This window comes from Neopelma chrysocephalum, unplaced genomic scaffold, assembly GCF_003984885.1.
Source record: "Neopelma chrysocephalum unplaced genomic scaffold, ASM398488v2 Primary Assembly neopelma1_80b, whole genome shotgun sequence".
NCBI classification, from domain to species: domain Eukaryota; kingdom Metazoa; phylum Chordata; class Aves; order Passeriformes; family Pipridae; genus Neopelma; species Neopelma chrysocephalum.
The window spans coordinates 2465395-2474270 of NW_020897742.1; positions in this window are offsets into that span (position 1 = coordinate 2465395).

Genomic DNA, 8876 nt, shown 5'->3' on the forward strand with positions numbered 1-8876 from the left:
TTCATGTACATCACAGAAACAATGCAATGCAAAATCCCATTTAAAAAGTAAATATATGTACAAAACCTCTCCACTCCTATTATTACTGCTCAGTCCAAAATGCCCATGAAGAAGCTTCCTTTTGCTGTAAATCAACAATTTAATAAGTTCTATGCATGAGGTTATCTTTAGAAAGGTAATAATGACATTATCAATGAGTGTGCGATTGTGACACGTCTTACATTGTGCTGTTCTACACTCTATGCAGTTACTGAAGGCTTTTGTAAGTTGGGTGTAAAAGTTTACCAGTTCAGATCATTGGCATTTTACATTCATTTGTAATCTATGCAAATGATATTGTATTTTAGACTGTGGAGAATTACATCCACTGCACTGGCTTCTCAAGATATGTAATAGTAGAATTTTTCATTTTCTTGCTATACAGTTCTTTGGATTTTACAAATTGAATTGTTGCCATTTAGCTACTTCAGATGGCTTTTGAACCTAAATAAGTGGTGCTCATAATGGAACTACAACAATTCAAAGAAAGTCATGATCAAAGTTTAAATCTATTTAGAGTATTTTTTTTAATTTTAACATCAGAATGAACAGTGTAAATATAGGAATTCTTAGCTTATGAATGAATAGCATAAAAATGTAGGTACCTGCTTCTTTTACAGTCTTCCATGGCTTACATGGGTCTCTAGGCTTTGAATCTCCTAAACGTTCTGCTTATGCCTTTGAAAGAAGCCAAGTGATGCCCTAAGCCTCTGATCTTGTCAAGGGAGATAGATAGGCATCTCCAGAGGGAAATTTAAAATCTAATGAAATCGAGGATCCTCTTCTCCTTTTTTCTCTCCCTTCTTTGCTCCAGAATAGACAATTCAATATTAAAAGACATAGTAGTCTCTGAGAGAACTCACTATCTCAGCAGGTGGCTTACTGGTAATGAGATTTTTTTTTTAATTTAACATGATCTCCTGTTTTACAGGCACCAATTTAAATGCAGAACACTATTTCAGGGTTTGCATTTTCCCCTCTCCCTTTTATGCTTAACACTTGCTAAGAATATATTTGCATATATACTTTATGAGGGTCAACAGCAGAAAAAATAAAATGGCAAGGAATTTGAGCCTATATCTACATCTCTAGATGCATGCTTTATGTTCTGCCAGACCCTTTGAAGGAATAATTTCTTTTCTCCCTTCTGTGTTCCCTCGATGCAGTTTCTGCACGCTGAGATGTATTTGTCTATTAGATGGGGAGCTGAAAGCAGCAATGCGGCTGCAAGGATTGGCAGAAGGGAGCTGCTTCAAGTCTCTGTGATTAAATGAAGCTGCTGCAACACACTGCAGTTGGAAAAGGGTGAGATTCTTGATACTCAACAGCAAACAACGAGCGTGACTGAGATTATCAGTTTCAAAATGACTATAGATTGTCTTGCTTCTTTAATGTGCTATATATAATTATATGAAAATGACATTTTTATATATGTATTATCTTTCACTTTCATCTCTCATTCTTTTTTTAAATAATGCCCATAAGAATATAGATAAAAAAATGTACTTACTTAATAAAATAAATCCAATTTTTCTTCTTTATGAAATATAATGATTTCATGTTTGCAGATCACCTTTGAATGTGTCAAACCAAATAAGTCATAATTCAGTCTTTTTATTAGTGACATTGTTTATTAGTCTTCAATTTCTCAGGCTCATGGAATGAAATGCAAATAAAATAGTGTTTATGTAACATCATCTCCGATGTTGTATAATACAGTCACAACTGGGGTGTGTGTGCAATGCTTAACTTTAGATCCCTACATCTGATAGCTAAATACTTGCCTATTCACTTGCATTGCCTCTTGTGTCAATGCAAATACAAAGATGCTGTGATAGGGTGATTCAGGCTGGGAACTTGGCTAGCAAGAGTCAAGAAAAGATGTATTTAAGTTTAGGCACCTAAATGAAATGTCTAAAGCTAAATGGCATGAGCCCAGGTTTCACTCCAGCAGGCTGCTTCCCACAGAAGCTGTTCCAGTTGTTCCTCTTAAGTGAGGCACTTGCTCAAGCGGAAATAAAAGGCTAGCATTTTGGACCTGAGAAATATAACTTTCAAGTAAATAATGGGTGTTTAGAAGGATAGGAATGACAAAACTTAGAAGCATTTCATTTTCTACAAATGTCCTAAACATAGCATCATGCTTTCCTCTGCCATTTAGCTCGAGGCAGAACTCTTACATATACAAAATAATTCTTGTGAAGTCACGATGGTCATGTGCTCTTGAGATGTTCCAACAGGGCTTCTTTTGCTTATTTGATCTGCGAGTGATTGGTCTTTGCTAAAATATTATAATGGTGACATGTAAAAATTGGAATGCAGCTGTAGAAATAATAGCAAATAATGAAATAAAAATAGAGGAAAAGGCCACAAATTGCAGCTAGGTTAGCAGATTTATTAATAATTAAATGCTTGGGTTTACCAACGCATATCAAAACAAACAAGATGCTACTTTTTTGACACCAGATTATCTTGCTCAGTTTGTAATTTTTTTCATTATTTTTATTATTAATGTTTGTCATACAGATCTGTATGATGATGTGATATGAGTGTACTTTCTACTAACAAATGATGGGAAAAGTAGATGCAGAGTAAATGTTGCAGCAGACTGCTTACTTGCTTATGGACAAAATGTACCCAAAACTTGCTGGATACATAAGTAGTTATCTTTGTATAATTAAACTGCACTGTGAGACTCGATGACTTCTTATAATAGTCTTTATTTCAGAGGTAATACTTTTTAATACAATTTGGTTTGAAAAAACAGCAGTGAATCAGCACTCTTGGGCCATAATCGCAAAAGCAGGATGTACTGCTAAGAGCAGAGATACATCTCAGAAAGTAGGCTACTGGACATAAAATCAGTTCAGAACCAACAGAAAAGAACCATCAGTGAAAAGAAATGTTAAACAAATGTGGTAGGTTGACCCTGGCTGGATGCCAAGTACTCACTAAAGCCTCTCTCTCACTCCTCTCTGCAACTGGACAGAGGAGAGAAAATACAACAAAGGATTCATGAGTTGAGGTAAGGAGCGGGAGAGCTCACTTACTGATCACCATCATGAGCAAAACAGACTCAAAGTGGGGATATTAATTGAATGTATTACTAACAGAATCAGATCAGGAGAATGAGAAGTAAAATAAATCTTAAAAACTCCTTCCTCCACCCTTCCCTCCTTCCCAAGTTCTAACTCCTCCCCCCCAGCAGTTAAGGGAGACAGGGAATGGGGGTTAGGGTCAGTTGTTGTTTCTACCATTGCTCAGGGAGAGGAGTCCTTCCCCTGCCCCTGTAGGGTCAGTTCCACGAGAGACAGTCCTTCATGAACTTCTCCAGTATGAGTCCGTCCCACAGGCAACAGTGTTTCACAGACTGCTGCAACATGAGTCATTTTTCCACAGGGTGCAGTCCTTCAGGCACAGGCTGCTTCTGTGTGGGTCCCCCACAGGACCACAAGTCCTACCAGGAAAACCTGCTCCAGCGTGGGCTCCTCTCCCCACAGGTCAACAGGTCCCTGCCAGGACCCTGCTCCAAGACAGGGGCCTCCCACGGGACCACAGCCTCCTTCATGCATCCACCCGCTCCTGCATGAGCTCCTCCATGGGCTACAGGCGGGTTTCTGTACCCCCAGAGTCCCCCATGGACTGCAGGGTACAGCTGCTCCACCATGGTCAGCACCATGGGCTGCAGGGGAATCTCTGCTTCAGCACCTGGAACACCTCCTGCCCCCCGCCCCGTTCTGCAGTGACCTTGGTATCTGCATAGTAGTTCACATATTCTCTTTCTATTGCAATGAGTTTTACAGTTAAAAAACTTTTAGATATGTGAAAAAAATATTTACCCGTACCATTAATATAGTACCCATTTTTCACGTGCAGTGGTGAAAAATGTAGTGCCACACTGAAAACCAGCTGTGCAATATCAGGATATTAATTTGACATAACTTTGAAGACACTAATTTATAAATATTTATTAAAACACATAATATAAAAAGATATTAATACTGGGCTAACTGTACCTATTTTTTCCATCTGATAAAAAAGAAAAAAATATTCAACTTCTAAACAAGTATTCTGCAGCATATCCTATCACCATGTATGCTTGCTGTAGAATTCATGGGCCTTTCCCCAAAGTTGGACCTCAGGGAGTGTCTGGGATTATTTTATTTGATATATGAGGATGAAGAGGGTAAGATGAGGAGAGTAGGTGTTCTCAGAACCTACCTCCTAAAACACTGTGAGCTTAGAAATCATTTACCTCTGAGAACCATCCTGGGTGGTTTAGCCTGACAGCAGACACTATTCTAAAGTGTTTCTTGTTCCCTGAGCCTCCCTGAATAACTTCCACTCCCTTTTGAAGCCCTTACTGTTAAATTCCAACCATTCTGACTTCTGTCTCAGGTCCCTGTCTGACCATTCTGCATCACTGTTCACTCCTTCTTCCCTAGAACCTACTGTGCTCTCTGCTGCACTGAGCAGCCTGTTACCAGGGGCACAAGCCCTATTCCAGAATGGCTGGTTGCTCCCAGAGAAGGGTTCTACCAAAAGTTAAGAAAGGGTAGCTGAGTACGTATAATATTTTAAATTTTAAATATGGCTTATTATCTTATGTAAGAGAAGGAGAATTTTAATATTTTTACTTGCTCTTGTGATTTGTTTAGCATTGATAGGAAAGTAAACAAAGCTAAAAGGAGAACAGTCTGGTGTGGCTGTCATGAACAAACGAATATGTAGCAAGCCAGAACACTTTAAACAAATGCAGCAGATACTCTGCAAAATTGTTGTCTCAAATAAGCACTCTAAACTTCTCTAGCTATATTTTTTAGTCTGTGGTTTTCTGAGATATCTATGTGTCTGGAGATAATTGAAAAATATTCATACACTTGCTAGCTTATCCAAATTAGGTATAATATAACAATAATAAATGTTTGCTGTGTGCATAAAATATTTTTTATTTTTAACATAGATTTTTATTTATTTTTAACAACTTGGTAGTTTATTTAATGTTTTGCAACACTGTACACTGTACAAATAATCTTCAATTTTCAGATTCTTTATGATCATGATTTTTGTACCCATAATTATTTTCTACATGATGTCTAAAGTACTGGTCAGCATACTTCAAGTCATTCGCAGGTGCTGTTTAGTTCAGTAGTGAGGCCATCAGTGTCTATAATTTGGGAGGTGAACCAAAAATCATGGAGTTAGTTGCATTAGTTTAAAATCAACTCACTGTGAAACAAAGATTGCCCCTAGCTCTTTATTATGTGACTGCAGGCTGCTGCTAACTGGGTAGTATATTGTAACACAACACTATACCACAGCATGAACAGCAAAGAATTGAAAGCAATAATGAGTTGGATGAATTTTAATAAATCCAGAAACTAATAAAGACCTTAGACTCGATATTTTAATTTACCAATATTTATAATATCTTTTAATCAGTTTTAATAACGTCTAAGGAAATGCTGAGTATATTTTACTTCAGGTAATCATAGAGTCATACAATGGTTTGGATATGAAGGGACCTTACAGATCATCCAGTTCCAACTCCCCTGCCATGGGCAGGGACATCTTCCACTCAAAGACCCATCCAACCTGATCTTGAACAGTTCCAGGGATAGGAAGTCCACAACCTCTCTGGGCAACCTGTCCTAGTGCCTCACCACCATCAAAGTGAAGAATTTCTTGCTTATAATTAATTGAAATGTGCCCTCTTTTAGTTTAAAGCCATTCTCCCTTGTCCTATCACAACATGCCCTTGTAAAAAGTCCCTCTTCAGCTCCCTTGTAGGCACCCCTTGGGTACTGGAAGATGCTGTAAGGTCTCCCTGAAGCCTTCTCTTCTCCAGGCCGAACAGCTCCAACTCTCTCAGCCTGTCTTCACAGAAGAGGTGCTCCAGCCCTCTGCTGACCTTTGTGGCTTCCTCTGGACTCACTCCAACAGGTCCATGTCCTTCTTATGTTGGACACAATACTCCATGTGCACTCACCAGAGCAGAGTAGACAGGCAGAATCACCTCCCTCGACCTGATGGTTGTGCTGCTGTTGATGCATCCCTGGACATGGTTGGCTTTCTGGAGTGCAAGCTCACATTGCTGCATCATGTCAAACTTCTCATCCACCAACACCCTCAAGTCCTTCTCCTCAGGGCTGTTCTCAATCCATTCTCCTCCCAGCCTGTATTTGTGCTTGGGATTCCCCTGACACAGGTGCAAGATCTCACACTTGGCCTTGTTGAACTTCATGCAGTTTGCGCAGACCCACCTCTCAAGCCTGTTGAGGTCTCTCAGTGGCATCCCTTCCCTCCAGTGTGTTAACTGCACCACACAACCTGGTAACATTGTCAAACTGGCTGAGGGTGCACTCAATCTCACTGTTCATGTCGCTGACAGAGATGTTGAACAGTGCTGGTCCCAATACCGATCCCTCAGGAACATCATTTGTCACATACTTGAACATCAAGCCATTGACGACAACTCTTGTAGTGTGACCATCCTACCAGTTCCTTATTCACCAAGTGGTCTCTCCCTCAAATTCATGTCTGTCAAATTGAGACAATGATGTAATACAGAACAGTGTCAAATTCCTCAAAAGGAAACCTGGGTTCCTCAGCCTAAATGTCTGTTGCAAGTGTTTATCTCAGTGAAGATAATGCTTCCCCTTGTGATCCCACTGAGCTTGCCTAGTGGAAAAGTGACAGCTTAACTATTGGCTAGCAGTTAATAAAATAATACTGTCAGAGGGAAAAGAGAAGGGGAGGGGAAGGGAGGGGAGGAGAGGAGACCTCATTCTGGGTGTCTAGTACTTAAAGAGGGCTTATGAAAAAGGGAGAGAGACTTTTTAGATGGGCAAATAGTGATACAACAAGGGAGAACAGTCTTAAACTAAAAGAGGAAAGATTTAGATTAGATATTAGGAAGAAATTCTTTACTGTGAGGGTGGTGAGGCACTGGCACAGGTTGCTCAGAGAAACTGTGGCTGCCCCAACCCTGGAAGTGTTCAAGGCCAGGTTGGATGTGGGCCTAAGCAGCCTGGTCTAGTGAAAGGTGTCCCTGGCGGGGGATTGAAACTAGGTGGTCTTTAAGGTCTCTTCCAACACAACCCATTCTATTGTTCTATGAAGACACGTCTGTGCTTCATAATGCTATTCCATACAGAGACGCATAATACTGAATGAGCTTACTTGGGTTTCAGCAACAGGATAGTCAAGCTAATGCATTCCTGAATCCAGATTTATTTAATTCCTGGTCCAACAGCTTCCTACATGCAAAATATTTAAAAGTTCAGGAGCTTGCATTCTGCAACGCAGTTTGTTACACAGTCTTTTCTCATTATTTTCTCTCCAGCCTTTTCTGAAGCAATACTTTTTTAACTTCTCAAATGATTAGCATTTAATTGCAAATTCATTGGCTAATCATCACTTAACTGAATTTAGACATTGGAGTAGCCCTCTACATTTCAGGTAGCCACACTGTGTTGCCAGTATAGTCAGTTGAAACAAACAGGTATTTTTAATCTTTTATCTCAGCCTGAACATCTAAAACACTTGATATTTAGTGTCAGCCCTGAAGGGCCTATTTTTTCCTACTGTCTATAAAGGGAACCTTGAGTGGTTAGCTCAGATGCAGATGTCCTAAATTAGGTTACATGAAAAGCACCCTGTAGTTTTCAGACTGACAAGAAAATACCTAATTGTAAAAATGGCAGCCCTGGTGCTCAAATCTGTGGGAACTACACTATCGACCCAGTTGCTTCACTGTTGCATTTGCATTAATTTAGATTATATTTCATCTTCAGCAGACATAATGTATTTTAGAACACATAGTGAGATCCAGTCCATGTGCCATCATTTGAGTCTAATAATCTCTTCATCAGTACTCTGGTTTTAATCTTAGCTTTTAGATAAATTCAGCAAGAAATGGATAATAGGTCAAATGCAGATTTACCTCTTGAACCTACAGCATGTTATTTCAGAAGTTTAGCTGGAAATAATTGTACTTAATTTAATCTTTATTATGAAGAAATTGCCATTACTGCAAATAATTTTACACTCTCTTTGTAACTGGGGAGATATCACCACATAGCAACATATCTTTTCTGTCTTAGAGTCTTAGAGGAATCACCACACTGGACATTTAACTTTTAAATTGCAGAAGTGAGGTGATAATTAGCTACACAGTGAAAGGGCACAGAGTTTAGAGCTCATTTGCTTATTACCAGGATGATCCCTTTCAGGCACAATATCTTAAGAAAGCTGTGGGTTAGGTTTTAATGTCATATTGTATTCTAGATTCTTTGTCTTTGCAAAACAGATACTAATTCATGATCCTTAACTCTGATGCCATTTCAAACTACTGGTAGACTAGTAAATGTTTTATCCCATTTAATTTAATATGAGCAGTAGCATAACTGAGATTCTGCTTTTTCTCTTAAGAAATTATCTTATGGCCCATGTGAGTTATTTATACATGGGTTAATGTATATATGTTTCAACCTAAGGCGACTGAAGGCCCACACCAAGACCTTAAACCATCTTGTCCAGGAGCTGCTTTATGCTGATGACACCGACCTTGTTGCCTACACAGAAGCAGCTCTGCAGCGTTTAACATCCTGCTTTGCAGACATTGCTGAGCTCTTTGGGCTGGAAGTCAGTTTAAAGAAGACAGAAGTTCTTCATCAACCTGCACCTCAGGAAGTCTTCCATCATCTCCACATCACCACTGGCCAATCAGAACTCAAATCAGTCCAACAGTTTAATTACCTAGGCAGCCTCATCTCCTCAGATGGTAAGATTGACGGGGAGATAGACAACAGGTTAGCAAAGGCATATAGTGCTTT